Here is a 235-nt window from a genome sequence, read left to right on the forward strand (position 1 = left end):
AGATCATGTCTGTTTTATTGAGGGATAAATGTTGCCATTGACATTGTGGAGGGGGAAAACGGAGCGTGGCCGACCCAGCTCTAATTGGCTGCATTAGCATCATCATTGCTGTTTGCCCGCCCCTCCCAATCTGACTCCGTCTCCTGCCATTTGATTGGCTGTGTCAGCATTCCAGCGCAATTTACAAGCTACCTCAGGGATGTTTTTTTTCTGTCCCTCCCCCCTTTGCTACCTC

This window comes from Perca fluviatilis, chromosome 16, assembly GCF_010015445.1.
Source record: "Perca fluviatilis chromosome 16, GENO_Pfluv_1.0, whole genome shotgun sequence".
Classification (NCBI taxonomy): Eukaryota; Metazoa; Chordata; class Actinopteri; order Perciformes; family Percidae; genus Perca; species Perca fluviatilis.